Here is a 27068-nt window from a genome sequence, read left to right on the forward strand (position 1 = left end):
AAACACCTATTTAATTTTCATATGATAACTATTAAAATTCATTCTGCATTATCAGCATAAGTGAACAAACATTATGTTTGTGAAGACAATTATCTCTTTTGAAAATAATGTTAAATTTTAAAGAATTGTACATTTTTCATAGAAAGAGACATAAGACATAACTAGTATCAAAATATTTTTGAAACTTAGACTATACCAAGCAAGAAACTAAATTGAGATTATTTTCTCTTGTACATGATGTTAATTTGGCTTTCTTTTGCTTTTAAACATTTTACTCTAAAATTTTAATTTAATTTCATGTGCTCTGCTGTCATTCTCTTTTTCTGATTCTTAAAAATTTATGTGCAATTTATACCAATATATGGCAATTTTCTTTTCTTTTTTTAAGATTTTGTTTATTTGAGAGAGAAAAAGAGACAGGGAGAGCACAAGCAAGAGGGGTGGAGCAGAGGGTGAGGGAGAAGCAGACTCCTTGCTGAGTCTAATGTGGGGCTCGATCCCAGGGATCATGACCTGAGCAGAAGGCACACACTTAACCAGAAGCCCCTATGGCAGTTTTATTTTCTGAAATATTCCAAACTCAAAAACATTGTTCGAAGCACAGTGCAGTTAACATGGACATTACTACATATGATATTTAAAATAATTAAATAATTAATAAAATGCATTGGAAATTGCAGTAAATGATAAACATGACAATATAATTATACAAGGAAACTATGTCTCTAATTCTGAACTTTATAGTATTGATATATTTATATTTTAACTGGAAGGAAAAATGCAATAGCATAGTGTATCCAAATATTAATGGTCAATAAAATGTCATCAGCAAGGGTACTATTTACTTTCATGGTAAACAAAATAAAAAATTACATTTCAGAAAGAGAAATGCACACACAAACTATAGAAATGATCCCTGAAAGTATATGTATGTTGGCAAATTGAAATCCAATTTAAAAAAATAAAATTAAATTAAAACAAAACAAAAACAAAAACCAAGAAATGCACACACACACATGCACATTTGTGGACACAAATCTATTCCATATATAAATAAATATAGAGACAATAAATATGCATATAAATAAATATATTTATTTAAAGATTAGACATAGGGCAGCCTGGGTGGCTCAGTGTTTTAGCACTGCCTTTGGCCCAGGGCATGATCCTGGAGTCCCAGGATCGAGTCCCATGTTGGGCTCCCTGTGTGGAGCCTGCTTCTCCCTCTGCCTGTGTCTGTGTCTCTGCCTCTCTCTCTTTCTCTCTGTGTCTTGTGGATAAATAAATAAAATATTAAAAAAAAAGATTAGAGATATATAAAAATGAATATTAAAATTCTTGAGTCTGCCACATGGGATATAGAGGTCATATGATAGATTTATTAGGTCAGCTCCCTTTCCACCTAACTGCGTAGCTTCTTCAGTAGTAAATCTAGTTCTAAGAGGAAGGCACTGTTTTTCTTTCCATTTTGCAGTTCTGGTGGTCAATAAGACTTGTTACATCAGTACTGAAGAGAAGGCAGGCAACCTACTAATTTCATAAATGTAATTATACATTTGCCCAAACCAGATTAGCCAGACAGTAATGTGATAGCAAGATTCACTTCTACATGGATTATTTATGAACCTTGTTCAAGATTATATGGTCATGGATAGAACTTTGCATTACTGGAAGAGACGGTGTAGTTACCATAGTGACTAAAGTGCTCAGGTGTGGGTTATAAGATATAACAACTACAGGTAATCTGGTATCTCAGAGATGCAGGGGAGTGTGGAACTTAAAATATATTGGGTGCAAATGAAATATATAGTCTTCCTGACAGCTCCTATAATTGATGTCTGAAATCCCCAATGTATAATATAGCTATTTTTTCTTTTCAATTTAAGTATGCCTAGTTTTTAAAAAATATATAAAATATACTTATTAATAAGCTACGTTCAGGTTGAAATAGCCTTTAATAATTCCTTCCTGTCTCTGAGAGATATGCACTCTAATATCTTTAAAAAGAAGTTAAAGTTTAAATAATTTATTTTATCACATATTTAGTTTCAAGCTGCCATGGAAACTGCCTGAAGATTTTCTAAATAAACTATATAACATATAGCCTATATATTTGACCTTCATCTCCATTTGTCCCTTACACACTTAAAAAACAAACAAATGAGATATCGTATTAAATAAAAGGGAATGATTACTACCAAAAAATCCTTATGAAAAAACAGATTAATACTATCAAAGATGAAGGATTTCTAGAAGCCAGGTCCATTTCAGCTATTTTATACAGATATGAATGATGTACTAGTTAAGTAAATTTTCTCAACCCTTGGCATAGCTGGTCTTATAAAATGTCAGAAATAATCAAAGAGGTATGATCTTGAGTTCACTTGTTAAAGAATCAAAATCTGAATATGAAGGAGGAAAACTTTGGCAACATATTTGAAAGTCAAACTCTCTTTTGTGTTCCTAACTGAAAATAATTTCAGGCACCTATTATCCTAAGACACATGTAGCCATTTTATTTTATTTATTTTATTTTATTTTTTTACATGTAGCCATTTTAGATAAGATTTAATTTTCTTTCCAAATTATTTTTATTTTTCATTAATAAAATTTAATGAGTATGGGAAAATGTTGGTTGCTATGATTATATTACCTAAACTGTATAGTTCATAAATCATTTCTCTACAGCATTGTATAAGTGATAACATAGCATAAGTGCTAAACATAATGTGTTTCTATGTCTAAAATATACTCATATATATTAAATTTTTAAAATGTCATAATGCTAATATTTTGACTCCTAAAGTATTATTTGAATAACATAATTTTGTTTTATGAATATAATCTGTCCTCTTTAAGTAATATCCTTTGGAAATATCATTTTATATCACCATCGGAAGAGAATGTTAATTTTTTTTCTTTTAAACCTGATACTTTTTATACCAGAACCAAAAAAAAAAAAAAAAAAACTGTTCTGTGCTTCTGCAAATTAAAGTCTCCTGCAATGCAAACAATGTTTTATTAATAATCTTCTCTTAATCCAGTACAAATATTATTTCATAGTACTATTTTATGAAATATGACTATTTTAATTTTGTGAACTGAGTTTTATAAATAAGGCAATTAAACACAATTCACTAGCAATATTTCATTATTGTTAATGATAGTGGAAGGTCTAGAACAATTCTGCTTATGTCAGGCACTGTGTTAGGTGCTCCATGGTAGAGAAATGAGCAAAGCAAAGTCTCTGCCCTCAGAGAACTTTCTATGGTCATTATTAGAAGAAGTCTTAAAGTTAAAAGTAACAATTTTAGTAATATTGTTAATAGATGTCCTCTTATTTAATGTCTATTCAGGAGGACACACCAAGCTAAGTATTTGAGGAAATATTTAATACGGCAGCCTCACTGGGTAGTTATTTTAGACACAGTGTATGAAATATGGAGCATTAGGGTAAAACCAGATATTGAGATAGTATATTATTCATTGATGATGAAAAGCCAAACTTATTTATTTCAAGGTTTTACTCTTCTGCTCATAGCTTGTATATCATCGGGCAAGTTGTATCATTACCACTACTTTTGAATAACAAATGATACATTATTTTTACCTCAATAATAAACATATGACTATGTTTACATTTTATCCAGTTTATTTAAAATATTTGACATGTCTTGTCTTATGATGTTACTGATATATCAGTCTATTTTACTCAGGAAACAGAAGTCATTCTATGTAATACTATAATCCAAGTTATTATAGGATTTAGGGGCTTACACCAGAAAGGGCAAGAAAAGCCAAAGAAGTACTCACAAAAGAACAAACCAAAACCAAAATAAACAAACAAAAACAAAACAAAAGAGGGAGGACCTCATGCTGAAGCTCCAAAGAGCCCATGAGGAAGCATCTGTGCGTATCAGATCCACTCAAACATCGAGCAACATCACCTGCAGAGAATCCTAACTTCTCTTCTCCATTGAAATCCAGGGTGAGGCTGCCATTTTACAAACCAATAACTAAATGGAAAAGGAGATTAGGGCAAATAGAATTTTTGGCATCTGTGAGCTAATGCAAAGGAGGTTTTGAATGTGGTGGCAGTGACACTGCAAGTTAACAAGTTAACAACAATTAAGACACCTACATCCCCAGTGCTCCGCCATGGGACTGGTATTCCTTTGTTACACTAGTAGAAGCTGAGACCCAAAGACATTACATGACTTGCCTAAGAATGCCAGATATTAAGTAGCAGAGTAGGATTTGAGGTCAGGGCTCCCTGACTGTAACACTTGTGTTTTATTTTAGCTGCTAGGCATACAATTTCATGGAGGTCCTGTACCTAAGATATAGCATGAAAAAAAAAAAAAAAAAGAATATTAAAAAAGACCTTCAACTTTTTTTTCACTTAAATTTCAAGAAGTCACCAAATTGGTATTGAACACATGAAATAATCATTGTACATTAAATTTTTTTTTTTTTTTTTTTTTAATGGTGGGCAATTGAAAGTTAAGAGTGCTCCAAATTTCAGGTAATTCGAGTTTGTACCAAAGGACGGTTGTCACTAGAAAAGAAAATTTAACACTCTATAGTTTAAAACTGAGTTTGTCCAGCTATATATTAACGTCTGAAGAAAGAACTCAAGGTGTCAATGTAATACTTACAATTTAAATGACAGTGAGAGGTGAGTGACCTTTAATAATTACATATAACCTACTCTAGTTCATTCACGGAAATAATACGCTTCAGATGCACGTAGACATTGGGAGTAAAATTCTTAGAACCCCCTGAAACGGTCTTTAGATTTTTCAAAATCACAAAAGGAAAAGGTACCCGGTTGTTTTATTCTGTTATGTTCCATCTTCAAGATGTATAGCCACTTTGTATGCAGAAAACCTTTTCAGGAGGAAGTTGTTGGAGAGGTAGTCAGTATGTAAATTCACTAATTAGATTACTGCAAATACCAATAACACATCCTGCTGTCGCTTCTTTAAGAAGACAGAGTAGTTTCCACAATGTATTCACTATAATGTAAACTAAATATTTGCCTGACTGCAGAACAGAATCACTATTATGGCAATCGGTAATAATGCGGATCCTGACGGTGCAGGCCTTTTGCATCGCCACTTATCTTCTAAATGAGTCAGGAACTCAGGGATGCCCTCAACTTGTCCATACGTAGGAGACGCGGTGCTTGGGTGGAAGAACCGAGATTTGAACAGAGCAAAGACTTCTTTAAAATGCCAGTTTGGGCTGAAATATCTGCAACAAAAATTTTAAAAAGAGCCATTTGCAATTGCTTTTCTGCATTCAGAACCCCCTTAGGAGACATTCACATGCCTAAGATCTGAATCATGCAAAAGTTTTTTAAATCCCTGCATAGTCCATCTATTAGCGGGCAAAATAAAAGGATTTTCTCTCACTTTAGCTTTTACTAGCAGGTTTCTAGAACACAGCTTTCACTTAATTAGCATTTTTAAATGACATATCTGTAAAATATTATTACTGAGATAAAAAGAACATTCTATTAGGAAGAATAAAGGATATTAATAGTGGACATTATTTTGGGGTATTTGGGGGTAAGTCACAAAACTTTCTGAGCCTCAGATTTCTCATTTCTATAATAAGGAGGATGGGATGCTTTCAAATGGCCATACAATTCTATTTTCCCTTGATAGATAGTATAGATCTTATAGTTCTTGCCATTTTAGCAAACCATCATTGACTATCACATGCAAAGTGAGCTCCTAGTTTTACCTCTGCTCGAAAAAGGATTTCCTTTCAGGTTTAGGCTCTTAAATTGTTGACAGTTATATTTACCTCAGCATTTCTGGCAAAATCCTCACGCTCCATTTTTTTCCTTTCCCTTTGGCAATACCCCAGAACTTTCGAATCTTCAAATGCTAGGTGTGTTTAGGATTTTTTTAATTTAATAAATTTATTTTTTATTGGTGTTCAATTTGTCAACATACAGAATAACACCCAGTGCTCATCCCGCCAAGTGCCCCCCTCAGTGTCCGCCACCCAGTCACCCCCACCCCCCGCCCACCTCCCCTTCCACCACCCCTAGTTCGTTTCCCAGAGTTAGGAGTCTTTCATGTTTTGGCAAACATTATATGGTCTCATTCATTTGGGGAATATAAAAAGTAGTGAAAGGGAATAAAGGGGAAAGGAGAAAAAATAAGTGGGAAATATCAGAAAGGGAGACAGAACATGTGTTCAGGATTTGAAAGATCATTTAGCTCCATGTTTTTTTTTTTTTTTTCAGAAACGCTGTTGGCATCTGATGGGGATCATTCTTTAAGCACACTTGTGCCCTCCTCACTATGGTGCATTTAGTGTCCCCAGGGCCCTGGTTCTAGATTCCAGTGGTACACGTCCCTGCCCCATCATTCCATCTCCACTATTTCTCACCTTGGAACAATTCAGTTAGCCTATATTAATTGTCACATGAGAATATGATGTCATAGGAGCTTGGGTTTTCTACCTAAATCAAAGACAAGTGTGAGTAGATTCTTGAACCTGAAGCAAGGGTATTTTTTTTTTCTTTTTGAAATCACAAATCAGAATCTTTTCCAAAAATAACATTTCTTTGTAGCTGTAGTTTAATCTTTTATTTTTTCTTCCTAAAATTATAATTGGGACAAATATTTTATCTTATTTTTTTTTATTTTTATTTTTCAAACTTTTATTTAAATTCCAATTAGTTAACAACATAATACTAGTTTTAGGTGTAGAATTGGGTAATTCAACATTTCCATACAATACATCTTGGGTTCTTTCAAAAGCAAGGATTGTTTTTGCTTTCTTCTTCCTTACCCATTTCTTTCGATGACTCTCCAGGATTGGAGATTTATATTTACTTTAACTACCATTTTATTTAAAAGTCCATTAATATTTCATGGAAACTTGAGTTTATTCTATTTTCTTCAGTAACTTTACTCTCCGATGCATCTGTGTCTATTTTGAGGTTATGTATCATGCTTTTGTCTTCTTTGCCAACTTCTTCAATACGTTCTCTTGGAAGGCTTTTTAAGATATTCTTTTCTTGCACTAGTGTGTGTGGGTTTTTTTTTTTTTTTTTTGTTTGTTTGTTTAATTATCTGTATTCTCCACCAAGGCACACCTTGGATGTCTATGTAAACAGAGCATGAAGGCTTGCTCTACTTGTTTTTGTCCTTTGCAATTCTATTCTTGAAATACAGACACCTTAAGCTATAAAATAATACTCCATTCAACCAAAGTTTCCTAATTGGAGTGATAGGCCAATATATAACAAAAATATATTTTTCTGGAATCGCCTTCTATGTCCTTTGGCCAAACACAGGAATCTCTTAATTTGTATGTAACTATGATTTGGAATAATTTTTGTTGTAGACATTATTGTCATGTTTTTATCTTACCTTTCCACATTTTTCCTCAACAAAATGATGTCATGAAAATTATTTCCCCCAATTAGAGTGTTGGAAGTAGTCTCGAAGTCTGTGTGGGTGTACAACCTCAGGCAAATCAGAGGTGCTCTGGCTCTTCCTGCCACTGTCAGTTAGCAGCTGTGTAATTTAAATGAATCCCCAGCCAAAAAAAAAAAAAACAACAACAACAACAACAAAAAAACCCAACAAAACAAAACAAAACAAAAAAAAAACAGAAAAAAAGTTTATGGAACCACCAAACTAGTGTAAGACAAACAAGTGGTAATTTGCCTTAAAATGTCTCAAAGGAGAATTCCATAGGAAGTATTGGAAGCCCCCTGAGTGCTCTAGTATTATCTTAAAAGTGAATTATAACAATGTTTAAGCTTCTCTGCGACTTGATTTCTGTACCTGAAAAGCTCACATTTACTTGCCTAGTTTCCTTTGTTTCATCAGGTAATTGATTTGAGTACATTTTAGAAATAAGGATTAACATTTGGGGTGCCTGAGTGCTCAGTCAGTTAAGTATCCTACTCCTGATTTCTGCTCAGTTCATGATCTCAAGGTTCTGAGATCAAGCCCCTCACAGGGCTCCATGCTCAGTGGAGAGGGGTGGGGAGTGAGGGGTGGGAGGGACCTACTTGAGATTCTCTCTCTTCCTCTCTTTCCCCTCCCTCCTCACACTCTATCACTCTCTGTCTCTGTCTCTTTCAAATAAATAAATCTTAAAAAAAAAAACAAAAAAGACTTAACATCTGAGACATTTTATAGGTAAGTTTCTCAGAATTTGGTTTTATGGGCTTTTGACTTGTCTTTTTGAAAGATTATAACAAGTCATCCTGGCAAGAGAGATTAACCACAGTAGAACGGGACATTGTGTTTCTTGTTATATGCACTTATCTCTCATTTCCCTGTTTGAGTATATTTACATAAGTATTGGATTTATATGTGACAGATAGTTTTAACTTCTTGTGTCATTTTGATGAAAAATATTTTGGAGGAATCAGGCTCCTTATGTGTTTTGTAATTTTCAAGGATTGCAAAATCTACATAAATAGCATAGAATTTTTAAAGAGTAGAATAAAAATTCATTACAATTATATTGGTTCATCTAGCAGTCACTGGAACTAAACACTATAGCAGATGTAGAGCTATGTAAAACAGTATTTGCCTTCAAACATCAATGCCTATTGGGATGAAAAGGATAAAAAAAAAATGTCAAGAAAACCTACAATTGACCCTTGAACCACACAGGCTTGAACTGCGTGGGTCTACTTATATGTAGATTTTTTTTTTAAGATTTTTTTTTATTTATTCATGAGAGACACACAGAGAAAGAGACAGAGACATAGGCAAAGAGAGAAGCAGGCTCCATGCAGGGAGCCCGATGTGGGACTTGATCCCCAGACTCCAGGATCACGCCCTGGGCTGAAGGCAGGCATTAAACCGCTGAGCCATCCAGGGATCCCCTATATGCAGATTTTTAAAAAATGAATACAGTACTGTATTGTAAGTGTATATTCTCCTCTTTTTGATTTTAATAAACTTTCCCTTTTTTAGCCTACTTGATTATAAGAATGCAGTATATATTTAACTTACAAAATACGTGTTAATTGACTATGTTTTTGGTAAGGCTTCCAGTCTATAGTTGGATATTAGTAGTTACATTTTTAGGGAGTCAAAGTTATTCGTGAATTTTCAACTTGGCAGAAGGAAGGAGTAGTGGCCCTAACTTCCATGTTGTTCAAGGATCAACTATACGATAACTGCTATGAGGATTCAAAAGAGCATTCACACAATGTGAAAAATCAGAAAATGCCCATGTAGAATAATGAATTTGGAGTTCTTGTTAACCATGAAGATAATCTGTTATTTCATAGACAAATGTTTCTAAGTAATTTAACATGATTGTTGCTATGCCAAAGTCAGGTGATTTTTCGCATATTAAGTACTGAATTTTCACATATTTTGCTATGTGGCACACTTCCTTATTTTGAGATTATCAAAAATGTCTTTTTTCATAAGTTTCTTAAAAGTATTTTTTCATCTTGCTTTGAGATAATAAATGCCACTACAAATAGAGATGTTATCTGCATACTGTAACATTAATCAGCTTCACAGCTGGAGACAGTGAATTTCCCTAAATATAATTTGTCTGTGTAGTACAACATGCTTTATACCGTGAGGTCAGAGAGTGAGTTCAATCAATTACAAAACAGATTAGATCCATTGTGTGTGTTCGTGTGGGAAAAACGGAGAAAGAAATAGGGGAGGATCTAGAAATTAACTAAATAGTAGCACAATCATAATTGATTTTATTTTTCCTCGACTCCCTTTGAATCTTACATGGACATTCAAATTAAATAATGCTAACAGAAAACTACTATAGACCCATCCACAACCTTTTTCTATTTTTAAAAATTATACTTGAAGGCCCTGAAACAGATTTTTTAAAGCAATTCCCTTATTCTTTCATAAAAGTGCTTAAAAGTTCACTCTTTTCAATATTTAAGTTTAGTCTTAAATTTGACTGCTTATGCAAATCTTATCTGTTTCCCAAAGAGACTAGAGTGGTTGCTTTCTCTTCGAATTTTGTACATTCTCATTTCTATCACTCATCACACTTTATGGTTGATCATTGTTACTCATTTACTTTTTTCCCTGAGACAAAAGGGCTTTTTTTTTTCTTTTTAATTTTGCTCACTTTTGAATTTCTCTTGCCTCACACAGTGTTGGAAACTACAGAAGCATAATAATGTATTAAATGGATGAGTGAATTCTAATTCGTTGAACTCAATTGGTTTATCTTTGAACAACTTGCAAATTACTCCTCTGGTTATATTTTAAACCTCCCATGTTAACCTAATTTCCCCTACCTCCTGTCTCTCTCTCTCTTTCTCTCTCTCTCTCCTCCTCCTCTCTTATTCTTTCTCAGTTTCTCTGTATCTTGTTTCATGTGGATACTTAATCATCTATTAAACAAATAAACAAATATATATTAATGTCTACAGTATGTTGGGTCATGTGATATAGCAGTAGCAAAAAAAAAAAATGCTTCCTATTCTGATTCAGAATAGAATCTATCACATTTCAAGATAAAAGAATTTTACATTTTTGGTTTTTTTGTTTAGTTGTGGTGACAAAATATCAACCCAGTTATTAGGTATTTTTTCTGTATTTTACATTGTTTTGAAATCAATGTATCATTGGGGAATCATGCAAGAAAATAAAAACTAGTATAGCATAACAAACCTGGTGGTTTTCCACCAGCCAACCTAGTCAGCAGACCCATTCTTTTTCTTTTTTTTTTTAATGTTTTATTTAAATTCAATTTGCCAACATACAGTATAACACCCAGTGCTCATCCCATCAAGTGCCCTGCTCAGTGCCCGTCACCGGTCACTCCATCCCCCCACCCACCTCCCCTTCTGCAACCCTTTGTTTCCCAGTTAGGAGTCTCTCATGGTTTGTCTTCCTCTCTAATTTTTCCCCACTCAGTTTCCCTCCTTTCCCTTATAGTCCCTTTCACTATATCTTATTTTCCATATGGGAGTGAAACTATATGATGATTGTCTTTCTCCAATTGACTTATTTCACTCAGCATAATAAATACTCTCCAGTTCCATCCATGCCCAAGCAAATGGTGGGTATTTATCCTTTCTGATGGCTGAGTAATAGTCCTTTGTGTATATAGACTACATCTTCTTTATTGATTAATTTGTTGAAGCACATTGAGGCTCCTTCCACAGTTCAGCTATCGTGGACATTGCTGCTATGAACATTGGGGGTGTAGGTGTCCCATCATTTCACTACATCTATATCTTTGGGGTAAATCCCCAGCAGTGCAATTGCTGGGTTGTAGGGTAGCACTATTTTTAACTTCTTGAGGACCCTCCACACTGTTTTCCAGAGTGGCTCCACCAGTTCACATTCCCACCAACAGTGTAAGAAGGTTCCCCTTTCTCCACATCCTCTCCAACATTTATTGTTTCCTGTCTTGTTAATTTTAGCTATTCTCACTGGTGTGAGGTGGTATCTCATTGTGGTTTTGATTTGTATTTCCCTGATGGCAGTGATGCGGAACATTTTCTCATGTGCTTGTTGGCCATGTCTATGTCTTCTTTGGAGAAATGTCTGTTCATGTCTTCTGCCCATTTCATGACTGGATTTTTGTTTCTTGGGTATTGACTTTAATAAGTTCTTTATAGATCTTGGATACTAGCACTTTATCTGATATGTCATTTGCAAATATCTTCTCCCATTCTGTAGACTGTCTTTTAGTTTTGTTGACCATTTCCTTCACTGTGCAGAAGCTTTTTATCTTGATGAAGTCCCAATAGTTCATTTTTGCTTTTGTTTCCTTTGCCTTCATAGTATCTTGCAAGAAGTTGCTGTGGCCAAGTTCAAAAAGGGTATTGCTTGTGTTCTCCTCTAGGATTTTGATGGATTCTTGTCTCATATATAGATCTTTCAACTATTTTGAGTTTATTTTTGTGTGTGGTGTAAGAGAATGGTATAGTCTCATTATTCTACATGTGGCTGAACAATTTTCTCAACACCATTTGTTGAAGAGACTTTCTTCATATTCATTGGATATTCTTTCCAACTTTGTCAAAGATTAGTTGTCCATAGAGTTGAAGGCCCATTTCTGGGTTCTCTCTTCTGTCCCCTTAATCTATGTGTCAGTTTTTTTTGCCAGTACCATGCTGTCTTGATGATTAGAACTTTGTGATATAGCTTGAAGTCTGGCATTGTGGTGGTTTTCTTTGGTTTCCTTTTTCAACATTCCTCTGGCTATTCAGGGTCTTTTCTGGTTCCATACATATCTTAAGATTATTTGTTCCAACCCTGTGAAGATAGCCCATGGTATTTTGATAGGGATTGCATTGAACATGTAAATTGTCCTGGGCAGCATAGACATTTTCACAATATTTACTCTTCCAATCCATGAACATTGAAAAACATTCAATACTTTACGTCTTCCTCAATTTCTTTCGTAAGTGTTCTATCTTATGGTTATGGGTGCAATTGTAAAGGAGATTGATTCCTTAATTTCTCTTTCTTCAGTGTCATTGTTAGTGTATAGAAATGGCATTGATTTTTGTGCATTGATTTTGTATCCTGCCACATTGCTGAATTGCTGTATGAGTTCTACCAACCTTGGAGTGGAGTCTTTCAGGTTTTCTATGAAAAGTATCATGTCATCTGTGAAGAGGGAGGGTTTGACTTCCTCTTTGCCAATTTGAATGCCTTTTATTTATTTTTGTTGTCTGATTGCTGAGGCTAGGACTTCTCGTACTATGTTGAATAGCAGTGGTGAGAGTGGACATCCCTGTCGTGTTCCTGATATTAGGGGAAAGGCTCTCAGTGTTTCCCCATTGAGAATGGTATTTGCTGTGGGCTTTTCATAGATGACTTTTATGATGTTGAGAAATGTTCCCTCTATCCCTACACTCTGAAGAGTTTTGATCAGGAATGAATGCTGTATTTTGTCACATGCTTTCCCTGCATTTATTGAGAGGACCATACGGTTCTTGTCTTTTATTGATGTGATCTATCACGTTGATTGTTTTACAAATATCAAACCAGCCTTGCATCCTGGGGATAAATCCCTAGGTGGTGAATAATTATCTTAATGTACTATTGGATCCTATTGTTTAGTATCTTGGTGAGAATTTTTGCATCCATGTTCATTAGGGTTATTGGTTTGTAATTCTCCTTTTTGGTGGAGTCTTTGTCTGGTTTTGGGATCAAGGTAACAGCAGACCCATTCTATATTTCCTTGGACACACTTTGTGACCTCTAAAAGGATTGCTTTTGCCATGTAGAAATCCACATAATATGTAATAATGGTGTAATGAGGTAACTTACATAAAATATTTAGTACTGGCTTCCACATCCTAACTGGTCAATCTTTTTTTAAAGATTTTATTTATTTATTCATGAGAGACACAGAGAGAGGCAGAGACATAGGCAGGGGGAGAAGCAGGCTCCATGTAGAGATCCCGATGTGGGACTGGATCTGGGGTCCCCAAGGATCATGCCCTGGACTGAAAGCAGATGCTCAACCACTGAGCCACCCAGGCATCCCATAACTGGCAATCTTTACTAAGTTTTGCTACTGTAAAAACTGTTATCACACAGAAAACTGCATCTATTCAACTGAGATCTATTTTTTCATTGGTCTGGAATTATGTTTTCTAAGATCATCTATTTGGATTACACAATCTTTAAAGACATTTCCTCAATTTTATTAAAATATTAGAAATATATTTATCATATATAAAGTACCTTTATGAATTTTTAGGTCGTTTTATTTGTTTATGTAACTTGAATAAGGCTACACATACAAAAACTAATATACCCTGTTTATGTTTGTGCCAAATGACTATAAATAGACTCAAACTTGCCTATATGTATATTCTATATATTTGAGTATTTGAGTTACTTGAATCTATGAATGAACAGGCTAAGATACTCAATGCTATGGAACATCATTAATATAGTCTCAAAAGATTTCACGTTGCTTTTCTTGTTTACTACAAGGTGAATCATTCTGTGCATTCTTATTATACAGCCTATATTTTCAAAGTTGAATATATTGACATATTGTGATTATTAATATTTTAATTTTAATCTCTCATTTGCTCCAATAATAGCTCTCAAGAACCATTGAAAATCTGCAAAACACAGGAGGTAAGGTAAATGCTCTTGGATTTTTTCTTTTTTTGGAGGGACATTGAGGATACGGGGTCATTCATTTATTGAATTGCACATGTGACCCTAAAAACAGCCAGAAAGGATCAGTATACACAAAAAAGTATGGTTTCACATAAAAACATTAACATAAGTAGAAACTGATAATTCAGTTTTTAGAACTAAACAACTACAAGAGTTATTTTATCATGCATAAGAAAATAAAGACTACAAATATTGCACACATCTCTTTGAAGTTTTTATAGAAAATTTCCTATAAGATTTAAATTCTAGCAAGGACTTTGGCATCTGTTTTGGGTCCCTGTTATTTCCAGTTACTTTAAATGATTCTGAAACAAAACGAAAAAACTAAATTTTCAAAATGCATGGCCTTAGATGATATTTACTTGGCCTTTAGCAGTGAGATATCAGCCTAATGAGGTAGCAGCAAATGTTTGGCATGTGTAGAACCAATCTGTTTCTCAAACATTGTTAGTCTTGTCTGTTTCAATAAATGCCCATGTGAATGGAAATATTTTACTTCCACTATAGGTACAGAGGTAGGTAATTGTTGCTCAACATGGCCATTATTTAGTATGAATGAAAGTCACTTGTTTCCCAAATGAGAGAATCAAGATGAAAATAGGATTACAGATAATGCCCTGGCACCCTAATATTTTGACTTACCTTGTTCCTAGGCTATTTTTGTCCAATTCCAGGCTGAAACAGGAAGTCACAACATAGTCACCTTCTTAAATATCCACTTAGTATGTATCAACAACTGGGGCACATTGTGTATCTGTTAGACTCTGGCATGAAGGAAGGTGCCTTGTTATAGAGTGTTCTCAATTTCCTGCATAACCGTAGAAAAGAACAGGTCATAATAAATCTACTGTAGTTGTCTAATCTGTTAACTAGATTGGAAGGGACATAGCAATGTCAATGTTCTTATACTGCCCATGAATAACAATAATAAAAATTACAAAACAAGATATTATACTTCCTAGTTATTTATATGAGTACATTTTTCTAGATTCAGCCTTCATATTTAATACTCTGGTTTTTTAGGTCTTTTCATCACTATTTTTATGTCATTATAATAGAAGCTGATATAATGCCTACAAATTTATGAAGATTTAAAATGAACTGCTATCGTAGCCACAAAACAGACATATCTGCTCTCACAAGAGTATACTTTTGGCATATATTAAATTTATTACAAAGTTTTCAAACCATTTCTCCCTGCATATAATAAATTTTAAAAAGCAATTTAGAAATTACTCATAGAAAAGTGAATTGCCTAGCAATCCCATGAGTTAAAATTATGTCCTTGAGAAATCATTTAAAATAAAACAGACTTCATTAAATGAGGAAAATAAATCCCTCTATTAACATAGCACCCAAACTCTAACAATACAAGTAATAAACCGCTAGAGGCCTCGAATCATAAGATTCTAACCAAGGTTAATTTATTTAATATTTTGAACACTGAGAGATTGTAGTCTAGAAGAAAGAATACATTAAGTCACTACGTTATCAAGATATCATGGGAAAAATAACAGCTTTAAGTTTTTTAGTATCCTTCTGCTAAAGCCCCCTTGAGTTGGCAATAGATGACTAAGTTGAAAAGAATATTTGATCTAGAAGTTTGGAAATCTTTGGGGGTGTAATGATTAAATCTCTATAGCCTTCTTCTTAAATATAGAGAGTAGCCATTCACCCAAAGGTTTTAGAAAAATAAATAAATAAATAAGAAATTTAAAAAAGCAAAAAATATTTTTCCCAGCAAAGTAATTCCCCTATTGCTCTTTGAAAAGCATATAATGAACACTAAATAATTTATTTCCAAATGCAAAAATATCTTCAGAAAAATTCATATTAATCTAACTTTCATTCACTTCAAGTCAACAAATGTTTATGGGATGATATTTATAATATGCAAAATTCTATGCTTTACATTCCTACGGGATTTATAAAGATAAGCTAGATATATTCTTGTTTTGAGGCAGTAAATATAGGAAGGAAATTGAATTACAAGGGAGTGAGATACATCTTTGCAGAGCCTTGAAGAGTCATGATGACATGAGCAAGCAAAAATAAATGGGAGATATTTCAGATAGAAGGTACACTAGAAATAAGAAAAGATGGAGGTTACTGAATATGTAAAACTGATATAAACTTAAAACCTGTTAACTTCTCATAGAAGATGACTACTTCCTCATGTATAGACATACTGTCTTTAAAGCAACGCAAATATTTAACAGACTAGGTGTCAGGCACTTGGGTGTGTGTGTTGCACATAAGAAAATAGTGCCCCTTCCCTTTTATTAATAAAATAAGTAACAAAATTAGAAATAAATTCTGTCCTTTGGTGACTAGAATAGTTCTCTTCTCACTGCACTACATGATCCTTTATATTACTTTTGGAACATATTCAATGAGCCCTTCTCCTTAAACAAAATACAAGCTTAAGAAGCTAAACATTGTGGAATTAGGAGAAACTCCAGACCTCAATTAACTGATGTGAGACTACTCAGTTAACAAATAGCTAAAACACTACTGCCCAGTTAGGTTTCAGCTATATCTAGTCATATTAAATAAACATGGAATAAAGGAAAAGGCAAACAGAAGTCAAAGTACAAGGTCCTGAGAGAAAATCATTAACAATGATGAGGAAGACTTTTAGCATGGGTTCACACTAAGTCATAAGCCTTAAATGTGGTAAGGAAACTGTAATTTGGATTTTCAAATACATATCCTATTAAATTATTTTTGTGACATGGTCTGAAAAGACCCTCAGTTAACATAAATTAGAAGAAACAAAATAAATTATCAATTAAATTTATTTTGTAAATTGTTTCAGTAATTTGATTCAACAAGTTTCACCACTCAAGAATATTTATTGATGATACACAAAACTAGAAAATTAGCAAACAATTCAATAAGGGTAGATCTCAATGAGCCAAAATATCACCAAAAAAAAAAAAAATAATAATTTTTTGGAAGTAAACTTTAAATGTTTTTTCATTATTAGTCCATATTTCAAAATTTACTCCCTTTTGCTATTCATATTTTTATGTACATCTCCAGTTGATAAATAATCCCTTCCTAAATATCTCTTTTTCTTAGAGGAAACTTTTATTTTTGCTTTTGTATTTTGTCAGGTTTTTAGTAATTTAAGAATTCAGCAAATAGTAACATTTTAGCTCTTCTTTCACATTAGCAAGTAAGGAGTTTGACAAAGAGAACCAGTACCTTAGATAGTCTGTTCAATTTTTTGTCTATATGGGTCTGATTTTGCAGGTACCCAATACCAACCTCTGGTCAGTGATTTGCTAAAACAAACTCACAAAACTCAGAAAAAACATTGTATCATGGCTGCAGTGTGTTGCAGTGACAGCATGTAGGCAATATATCAGAGGGTCCAGGAGAGAGACACCAGGTGTAAGCTTCCAGGTGTCCTCTCCTAGTGGATGGTATAGACAGGCAGGGCTTATTTCTCTCAGCCACCGTGTATGACAATATACATAGAGTATTGCCAACCAATGAGTTAGATGTGGTTTTTATGGAGGTTCCGTGATCTATAGCTGGCTGTGTGGCTTGCCTTTATTCTCCAGCCGTTTCAGAGAGCAAGCTGATAGTCATGGCCCATGCTTGTCACAAGTCACATTATTATCAAGAACTATCCTTTTTTTGCCTAAATCTCTGTGGCAAACAAGGATGCTCTTGCCGGACAGGATAGTCTAGGGACTTAGATGTCACCTCTTTAGAATCAGGCAAAGGATAAACCTTTATTTTTAATTTTTTAAAATTATTTATTTACTCATGAGAGGCACAGAGAGGGAGGTGGAGACACAGGCAGAGGGAGAAGCAGGTTCCCTGCTGGGAGCCCAATGTGGGACTCGATTCGGGATCCTGGGATCATGCCCTGAACCAAAGGCAAATGCTCAACCGCTGAGCCACACAGGCATTCCAGAATAAACCTTTAATGTACAGAGTGGGCATACTTAGACTTGCTGAGTTAATCATTTCCTACACAATGGGATTAACTTTTTGTTTAAAAAAATTAAAACACTCCTCCTTTAGATATTGGAAACACCAAAAGTTGGGGGCAGATAAAAAGATAGTGAAAACAGAAAAGATATTGTTGATAGCAAAGCCAGCTTAGTTTTAGACAGTGTTCTACATCAAATGTCATTATTTTGTACCTCTCATTGATTCCTCAGAACACAGTCATCTGGCTTCTCTTTTCACCACACTCAAGAAATCTCCCTCATCACCCGTAAGGACATATACAACAACTCAGGATCAAAAGTCCATTTAATTTTTCAGTCTTTGACTTTAATGAACTGAGGATCACAAATCATGCTATATTTTATTTGCATTTTTGACTGTTTAAAAATATGTGCACAAAGATCCACAGTATTTACAAGTGTACAATGAGAAATACTACTCCTGAGAATATTTTCAAACTTACAAAATAATCGCTGTTTGCAGATCCTGTATGTCCATCCAGAAATTGTCTACATACACACGTGCACACACACACAACTCCATTTGTCTCCATTATTTATTCCAAGTGAAAAATAAAATATATGAACCAATCTGTTCCTTTTACTTAGCATCTAACAGTGAGATATTTGCAATGAAATATAAAGATAAAACTTCTGGATTTGTACAACTTCAGAGACTATTGATATATGACTATGGTATATTTTAGGATATTTAGGTTGTCGTAGTTTTGTTCTTTTAATATTTCTCAAGCTACTATGATAAAAAAAGACTCATTGTTTTTTTTCTTCATAGTCTTTGAATTTGCATGTATTTATTTATGTTTATCGACCATCCACTTTTCTTGTTTTTATATTCTTATTGTAGCAGAATCATTAGAACTGTAGTCTGTCACATTTGCTGTAATCATGTATTTCCTTTGTTTTGTTTTTATTTTTACTGCTTTTTTGGTATAGTTTCTCTACCAAAAAAATTCCATAGTGAAATTTTGTCTTTTCTTTTATAGTTTTTGGGTTTTGATAGCAGTTTAGAAAGAATTTCCAAACAAGATTATGAATAGTATCTTTTTGCATTTTTCATGCATATTTTAGTCTGTACCATTTCTTTTTTTATTTTTTTTTTTAGGATTTTATTTATTTATTCATGAGAGACACAGAGAGAGGCAGAGACACAGGCAGAGGGAGAAGCAGGCTTCCTGTGCAGAGCCTGATGAGGAACTCGATCCCAGGACCCCAGGATCAGGACCTGAGGCAAAGGCAGGCGCTCAAACCGTTGAGCCACCCAGGTGCCCCTGGTCTGTAGGACTTCTATGTTTTGCAATCTATATTAACATTCACTTTCTGGCTTAATATATTTTGAATTTTTATAACTTTTTCATATCACTGAAATATATTTTCATTATATTGAAAATATAATGTAGTCTCTGTTTTCAGGGGCCAGAATTTAATAGTAGCTATTTACCCCAACTTATTTAGGTCCTCAGACTATGACCTAATTTCCCGTTGTTTACTTGCTTTGTATATTTTTAGAAATAAGTTAAAATTCTAACATCATTATGAGTTTCTGTTAATTTCTCCAATATAACTTCTGTAGGGTTTGATAAATTTTGATTTTATTATGTACTGCAAGTTTTTCTTTTAAAAATAATTTCAATATGAAATTCTCTCTTTCATTTTGTTTAAAATTTTGCCTTGGTTTCAAACTTCTTTATTTTTATTTGCGTTGTTTGGTATGCCATCTTTTTCTAAGACTACGCATATCACTTTCAACCATATTAATAATATGCTTTAATTTAGCTCTTATTCTATGCTTTGGATGTTTCTTTAATTTTTATCTTTTACTATAGCTTCCACTACTGTCGTGAATGTGTGAATGAACATGTATTTGTGGGGTTTTTCTTGCTGAATATTTAAAATTTTGACATTTTTATTTTGACAGATGTTAACATCTACACTTTTAAGTAATATTATTACACTTCTGTTAGTGAATTTATCAGCATTAAAGAGCAGCACAATGTTGATTTTTCTCATTCTAATCATTGATTGCTAATCCTGAAAGAATATGAAATCAGCATACCTAATTTATCACTTTGCCTCTCACTATTCTAATTTTCTTTTCTGTAATATCATTTTTTATAACTCCTTTTTAAAATTCCATAACCATAATTGGCATAACTGTTTAGAGAAAGACTTGAGGGTGCTATGTATACTGATTTCTCTCATTCTGCAGATAAACCTTTAGGCTTGTCTAAATTGTCTTAATCCTTGTTTCCTTTTTTGAGTATTCTTAAGACATATTTTCACAATCTCCTCACTCTAGTTGGACATCTAAGATCAGCTTTATTCTCCCTAGGCAGTAAAGAATTAACTTGGAAAGTCAGAGTTGTCCACAACCCATACATTCCAAAGAAAAATTGGTCCTTGTCTGGGAAGTAACCTCTAAAAGTCCTTGGAATATCCTGTCTGAGTGTTTGTTTCTCTGAGGGCCTTGGGCCAGGATGCACACACTAGGCTAAGAATGTGGTTTATAATGGGGGCCTCAGGCCATGCAGCATCAGCTTGACTTCTACAGGGATAGGAGTCTGAAAGTCAGCCATGCTAATATGAGTGACCTCCCAACAAAAGACCTGGACACCAAGGCCCATGTGATCTTTGCTTGTTGGCCATACTCCATATGTGTTGCCGTATGTCCGTATATATGAACTATTACTGGGTAAAGTAACTTTTGTCTGCAAAACTTCACTGGGAGGAGGAAACTGGAAGTTTTGCTTGGTATCTCCTAGACTCTGACCTAGGAGTTTCTTTCCTTAGCTGATTTTATTTTTTTATTTCTGTTTTTTTTTTTTTTAAGATTTTATTTATTTATTCATGAGAGACCCAGAGAAGGCAGAGACACAGGCAGAGGGAGGAGACTCCTCACAGGGAGCCTGATGTGGGACTTGATCCCCCATCCTGGGATCACGCCCTGAGCCAACTCACCTTCTGAGCCACCCAGGTGTTCCTCCTTTGCTGAATTTAACTTGTATTATTTCATTGTAATAAAACATAACTGTAAGTAAAACAGCTTTTATAGATCCCTGAGTCCTACCAGTGAGCCATTGAATCCAAGGGTCCTAGGACCCACCCCCAACAGTACCCCTGTTACACTTACCTTGACCTTTTTTGGCTTTTGGGGCATGAAGAGCAAGAGGGGTGTTTTTTTCATTTCAGGAAATTGTTAATTTCATTATTTGCTTTCAAATGTGATTCTGTTTCAACTTTTCTCTTTTTCTTTGAAGAATGCAAATTGTGGTTGTATTGGCTTTGAGTTATCTGTCACCGATATATATTTTCTCTAGTAATTTGTAACTTTTGATTTAATTTTTTCCTCCCCTTGTTTTTTATGCCTAGCTTCCATGTCCTTGACTGTTTAAAGCTGGTGCCTATTTTCCTTTTCTGCTGCACCTACATGAGGATCATTTCTATGATTATTTTATTTTTGCTTCCATTATTTTCTGAACTCTTCTACCATCCTTTTCATACTACCTTTGTATATTTTCTTTGCATGTTTATTTTAAACAAATAATATTTTATTTAATTTGATTGATTTCTTATAGCATTTACCCACAAATCTGTGAGATGGCTTTTCTGATATGTAATTTTTTGGTGTATATCTTATATCCTCCTACCCCCTTTCCCTCTGAATGTTTCTTTTTCCTCTTGTCTTTTAATATCTTTTCAAAGATCCTATACTGGTTCCTTTGTGATTTTTTTTTGTTCACTTTTGAAATGTAGGGTTACTTTTTTGAGCTGGCTGTTTGCTGAAGGGTGGTTTAAGTGCGGGACCAGACTAAAGACCTGGGTCAGTAGGCCACATGGACTTCGGCCCATTTTCTCTGAAATCTTCCTCATGAATACTCTCTCTCAGAATAATTCTCTGCTCTGGTGTAGAAGGAAATAAGTAGAAAATGCCCTAAAGCCTTGAATGTTCCTGTCCCCTGCAGTGATTTAACATTTACTTCTGGTGATCTGACCAAGACTATCCTTAGCAGTGAATTCCATTTCTTTTTCTTTCTCCCTTGTCCTGTTGAAAAGTTAGCTACATATTACAGAGAAGCAAATCTATATGTTTTCTTTCTTAGCCTTCTCTCCCATCTTATACTTTTTAAATTGTCTGAAAGTAATTGTTTAAATCAGTTGAAACTAAGAGTGGACTGAAGCGATTGTGCTTTGCTTGTTTTTAACTAGAGTTTAGAAGTCATTTTTCAATATACCTCCCATTTCTTTTCTAGTCACCTTGCCACAGCGTCAGATACTATTCTGGGATGATCTGTAAGCTCTCTCAGGCTCAGCAATAAATTTGGTATTTGTCTCTCAAGATGTATGTTGCTCACTGACCAAAGTCCTTTTAGTAGTGTTCATCTCCTACATTCTTTCTGAGAGTTTCCAAAGATGTTTGATGTAAATGAGAGTTAACTAGCCCACAAATTCACTACCATGTTAAAATAAAATATAAGCAGATCTCAGAATGAACATTGTCTCATGCATAAAAAGCCAACAAACATTTATTAGACAATAATAGAAACATTTTTGGAATAGAAAGCATCTCATTTGAAATATTCTAGGAGTTTGGCAAAACCCAACTTGACAACTTCATATGAAAAGTCCAGATAAGCAGAGAATAGTATTCTGGAGGCAAGACTCTGTTATCCTTAAGATTACCATCAGGGAAATAGAAATTCTTCAAAATCAATTTCTGGAGAGAAGTATGTGTAGGGATCAAGCTTCTGGCTTGCCTAGATTCTTAAGGAAATGGTGAGTATTCAAAAAAAAAAAAAATTCAACTTTTCCAAGCTTAGTGAATTTAAAATTGAGAACCTGTTTCTAATGCATCATGTTATTTAACAAATCAGTGCTTTCACTAATAAAACCTCATTTGTACTTCAAATTCTCTAACGAGGAAATACTCAACCATTGATCTAGTTGTACGAAGTAGGAACAGCCGGTACTACCTTGAATAATAGCCTTTCTGAAATGATAACAGCTAATCACTCCTGTAGGATGTTTTTCTGATTGCCCCTACATAGATTTGAAGCTTAAAATAACTGGTATATACTTACTAACATACTGTCTATGTTACTATGCTGAAATCTTGAAATCTTTAAAAATAGATTACAGACAAGAAAAAAAAAAAGTCCAATTTACTTTGGGAGAAACTGGCTCATTTCCCAAGATCAGCTTTCCAGCACACAAAGTACCATATTGTCATTACTTCTGGTAGTTCTTTTTTATTTTTTCATACATTATATATTTAAATGATCATTAACTGTATCGTGGAAAAAATTTGGGATTTGAATTCTTAATTTTAACATATTCAGGCAGATTTCCCATCAACCCCTCATTCTTCAATCAAGTATTCATATATTCATTTTTGTGAGTTTTGCTTCCTTTTATCCCTTTCAGTGATTTTCCTCCCCTGCTCAATTTTTTTCATTCGTTTTAATTATTTTTTTTAGTTTGTTATCATTTCAGGAGTTATAGAAAATATGCAAGAATAATTACCCAACCCAAAAGCAAGTGTTCAGTTCCTCAGACTTTTTTTTTTATCTTGCATGAATCTCAAATTCTGTCAGTGTCAGAACACATGGCTATTAATTTGTAAAATGCCCCTCACTTGAGCTTGGCTGGTGTTTCCTGGTGACTAAGTGCAGGTTAGACCATTTGGCAGGAACATTACAGGATATATTTTACATCTTTCAATGTGCATCATATCAGGGGACACGTAATGTTCATTTTTCCTTTGATCTGTCATCTATAAGCTGGAGACTCAGGAAAGCCAGTGGTGTAGTTTTGGTCTGAGTCTTAGAGCCTGAAACCCAGGAGAAGTTGCAGTTTCAATTCTAGTCCAAGTTCAGGAGCCTGAGAACCAGGAAGCCAGTGGTGTGAGTTCCAGACCCAGGACAAAAGTAGACTGATGTCCCAGCTCTAAGCAATCAGGCAAAGAACATGAATTTTCTCTAACCCTGCCTTTTGTTCTACTCATACCCTCAATGGATTAGATCAGACCCAATAGCACTGGAGAACACAATCTGTGATACACAGTCTACTGATTCAAATGCTAATCTCATCTCAAACATCCCCACAAAAACATAGAGAATTAATGTTTAGCCAAATATCTGGGCATCTCATGGTCCAGCCAAGCGGACACATAAAATTAACTGTTACAAATACTATTCATCACTTGCAAGCCCAGAAAGCTGGGATATTTACTGGATTACTCTTCAGTACTCACCTACTTCCCTCTACTCCCTTCACACTAAAAATTCACTGAGAGATATAATTAGTACTTCTCTTATGACTCTCAAATATAGCTTCTCTTTCTCATTATTTCATCAACAGTCTTAGGTACAAACCTGGTAATTTTACAATACAGTACTGTAGAGATTTTCTAACTGATCTTTAGGGCCCTGTCCTTTTTCAATCGCTCACATGTAGCTCCAGTGTCAGGATCCCATAATATAAGATCTGTGACAGCAACGGCCTCTTTTATACACCATGGTTCTAAAACAGCTTTTAGTACATAGGATGTCTTCTATAAATATCAAGTGAAGAAAATAATAGAGTGAAATTTGAAAATGTAATTTCCAATCCCAAATTATCCCAAGACTTCTAAAAGACTTACAAACGTTCTTCAAGCACGTTAGCCTAGCAAACAAAACACACATCATTTCAAATTCATCATCTATGACCATTTAATGTCCTCTATTGCTCTGGTGATACAAAATGATTGTTTTTCCCTTAACCTGTCAATCTATTTTATAACAACACTGTTTCATAAATGCTGTTAATTTGATTCTTTTTTGAACTAACTATAAACTTACTTATATTTCAAAAATGCAGATCAATTCTTGCTTGATTGCAATGCACCCTCTGTTGTCATGTAGATTTTTTGGCGTGTGTGTCTGTGTGTGTGTGTGTGTGTGTGTGTGTGAGTGCGTGCGTGCTCCAGTAACAGACTTCATCGCAGCACTTAGTTCACTGAACTGTAATTACTGTCCTATTTTTCTGCCTTTTTTTGGATATGGACCATTTATTATTTATATTTCCATCTCCTGTTTATAACTGAGTACCTGTTACAGGTAGACAATCAATATATATTTGTTGAAAAAGTGAATGCCAAACCTTAATGTCAAATCTTTCATCCTTTATTTACTTTCTTTAGTATTGTAGTTCTACTCACAAATTCTTAAAAACTCAGTTTTCTTCTCCTCCAGGAGGAAAGGTCTATTTTCCTTCTTGGAATTAAATAATCACTCTTTGCTCATATTCTTCTTAATGTTTGTCAGTATTAGAACACTTAAATCAATCTGGTTTGTCATATAAATGACTATTTGGTTTTTTTTTTTTGTCTCCCCAAGTGAACTATAAACCTAATAATAACAAAATCCACCCGTTAGTTCTCACTCATTAGATACACTAAATAATTATATTAACAATAGTTCTTTAAGGAAAAAGCAGTATTACATTGAGCAATAGTCAGGTTTTATTGCAGAAACAAACCATTAGAGCCAATCAAAGAACTAAGCTCTATAGGGGAAAGATCTTTATGAAGAATAAAAATAACATTATATTGTGTACCAAGGTATAGATTTGGCTGCTTTGTACAGAATGCTATGTAGACATATCTTGATTGAACATAATCTTTTTGATCAGACCATAAAGACATGTCTTATTTCTTTTACATATACTTTTCTATTTTGAGAATTTTTAGTTAAGTACAAATTATGAAAGATTGTTATTATTGCTTATAAAATTTCTTCTCACATTTTAATAGTGATTCACACTTTATAAATCATGTTTGCATACATTATCTTATGTTAATATTTAATATTCTTCTGTAAAGTAGGAATTATCATCTCTAAATTATAGGAAAGGAAATTGAGATTCAGGAAATTCAAGCACTTTCCTAAGCTCTGTTATATCTTCATTACCACAGAAATGTGTAATTGTATAATCATGGTAATATAGACCGGGGGGGGAGTAATGATTTGGGATCTAAGTTATTATTATATTTTTTAATTTTTAGGGCAGCTATTAGGGAAGCTTATCCTGGTGCATAAGCTAACTATAGGTGCTGTGAGTCTGAAGCATGTCTAAAAAATATCTAATAGAAGTAAAGTAATACAAATTTCAAACATCAAAAGAGTTTCTATTTATCATCAATGAAAGTAATATAAAAAAAATAGAAAGATGACATGGGGCTGGTTATTTAAGCCATACTTAGCAAAGGGAAAAAAAAAAGAGTAGAGAGGAGGCAAATCAAGAAATAGATTCTTAACTATAGAGAACAAACTAATGGTTACTGGAGGGGAAGCAGATGGGGGATATGTTAAATAGGTGATGGGGAGGGACACCTGGGTGGCTCAGTGGTTGAGCATTTGCCTTTGGCTCAGGGCGTGATCCTGGATTCCCGGGATAAAGTACCACATTGGGCTCCTTGCATGGACCTGCTTTTCCTCCTTCTGCTTGAGTCTTTCTCTCTCTCTCTCTGTGTCTCTCATGAATGAATAAATAAAATCATCAAACAAATAAATAAATGCATAGGTGATGGGGATTAAGGAGTGAATTTGTGATGAGCACTGGGTATGTATGGAAGTGTTGAATCACCATACTGTACACCTGAAACTAATATTGCACTGTATGTTAACTACCTGGAATTTAAATAAAAGCCCTTTAAAAAGAGAGAGATGTCAAGTGGATGAAGTATAAAATGCATATTCCTGAGATTTCCATTATGGTATTTGGTTCTGTAATTTAGAGCATTAAGCAAAAATCAGCAGATTCCCATGCTTTGTGTGTGCCCAGGGTTAGAAGATGGTAAGTTCTAAAACCAAAGCAGTTCTCCCATCCCTGGACCCAAATTAAGATATGGTCAGTTGACATAACAGTGTTCTCAGAGCAGGAGTCAGGACAAGAA

General features: G+C 34.1%; 1 long non-coding RNA gene across 7 annotated transcripts in view; it reads right to left on the minus strand.

The window, feature by feature from the left end:
• Positions 1-3453: 3453 nt before the first annotated feature.
• LOC144291482 (uncharacterized) overlaps positions 3454-27068 on the minus strand; it is an 89605-nt gene continuing 65990 nt past the window's right edge. For 2 of the 7 annotated variants that reach the window (XR_013358762.1, XR_013358760.1), the window contains 2 exons: positions 14790-14955; positions 3458-5256 (listed from right to left, as the gene is read on the minus strand). This is a non-coding gene — a long non-coding RNA (uncharacterized LOC144291482). Of the gene's footprint in view, positions 5257-7397; positions 7545-14789; positions 14956-24504; positions 24684-27068 lie in introns of all 7 variants that reach the window. The other 5 variants (XR_013358761.1, XR_013358759.1, XR_013358763.1 and 2 more) reach the window with 4 other exon arrangements.

Source organism: Canis aureus, chromosome 20, assembly GCF_053574225.1.
Source record: "Canis aureus isolate CA01 chromosome 20, VMU_Caureus_v.1.0, whole genome shotgun sequence".
In the NCBI taxonomy this organism is placed as follows: Eukaryota; Metazoa; Chordata; class Mammalia; order Carnivora; family Canidae; genus Canis; species Canis aureus.